The sequence below is a fragment of the Nanorana parkeri genome, unplaced genomic scaffold, assembly GCF_000935625.1.
Source record: "Nanorana parkeri isolate BGI_ZX_2015 unplaced genomic scaffold, ASM93562v1 scaffold1291, whole genome shotgun sequence".
Classification (NCBI taxonomy): domain Eukaryota; kingdom Metazoa; phylum Chordata; class Amphibia; order Anura; family Dicroglossidae; genus Nanorana; species Nanorana parkeri.
Window position 1 is genome coordinate 183,518 of NW_017307559.1, and position 1,399 is coordinate 184,916.

Below are 1,399 nucleotides of genomic sequence, written 5' to 3' on the forward strand. Positions count from 1 at the left end.
CTGGTCAGCCTGGTACTGAATGTTTTTTTCAGGGTCGTTCTGACGGGCGCTGGAGGGCTTTGTCTGGGTTGGCCGAGCAGGCACCCACTGGATGCTGAAGGGTTGTGCCTCGGGGTTAGTCCAGGTGCTACATTGCTGTGCTGGAGGGCTATTTCTGGGTCGGGCTTGGTCAGGCTCTGGTGGGCAGGCCAGGCGCTGGAGTTGATAGAATTGGGAATTATATTGTGTTTGTCAATTAAAATGAGTTTATTTTTGGTCCTAACTCCATCTTTGCTTGTGCCCGGCCTCTCTTCTTTTTTTCTCTTTCCCCTTTTTTCTCTTTCTCGTTCCCATCTTCTCTCATTTTTTCCTGGGTTCTTTAGCGGCGCCCGATCGCTTGTATTAGCAGCAGCTGTCACTGCCGTTGCCGGTCCCGAGATCCGCTGTGCCCGGTGCGGCCGGGACTGGCACGGCTCTGTGAAAGTGAGTCCAGTACACGCTCTCCCTCTGATCTCCTCTCCGTCCCCGAATGCAGGAAGTGATGTATATTACATCACTTCCTACATTCTGCTGTCACTCTCCGGCTGGTGAAGCAGATCTCTGGCTTCCTCCGCTTCTCTGGGGGTCCCTAGGTGACATTAGGGGTCCTGGAGACCCCTGATGTCTACATAAAGAGGACCTGTCATGTAAACTGGCTATCACATAGGGGTGCTTCTTAGCCCCCCCATGTGATGGCAATAAAGTTAAGTGTAAAAACAAAAGCATTAAAAGAAAAACAGCATTTAAAAAAAAAAATTTTTACAGTCCCCATCCCCCACATACACACGCAAACATGCGTCGGGTGCACCTACATGCGAAAACGATGATTCCGCCTATTGTACCGCACATGTTACATATCGCCGCGAACGTCGCAGTGAGAGCAATAATTTTAGGGCCATCAATCACTGACAACACTAAATTAATGAGCGTTTAAAGTGTCGCCTATGCCCAATTTTCGGTGTTGCCGTTTTTTTGGTGATTTCACAGGAGCGCAATTTGAATGCTTGACATGTTTGGTGTCTATTTACCCGACGTGACCCCGTCTCTTCTGTTTTACCAAAAATGTTGGCAAGAATAAATGTTTTTTCAACACAACGTAGGGAAAACATTTTTTTGTGTGAAATTTTCAGAACTTTTTTCATTATATAGTAAAAAATAAACCCCCCCCCTCCTCCTCCCCCCCCCAGTGGTGATTATATACCTCCAAAAGAAAGCTCTATCTGTCCCCAAAAAATGTTAACATAAATTGCAAGGCCGATAGTCCGGTCATGCTGGCTGGTGACATTTTTGACTGACTGAAAAAAAGTTTTTCAAGCCCTGTGTGTGTGTGTGTGTGTGTGTGTGTGTGTGTGTGTGTGTGTGTGTGTGTGTGTGTGTGTGT

General features: G+C 47.2%; 1 protein-coding gene across 1 annotated transcript in view; it reads left to right on the plus strand.

The window, feature by feature from the left end:
• Positions 1 to 1,399, plus strand: part of SMC1A (structural maintenance of chromosomes 1A) — a 35,296-nt gene that overhangs the window by 703 nt on the left and 33,194 nt on the right. The window lies entirely within an intron of this gene.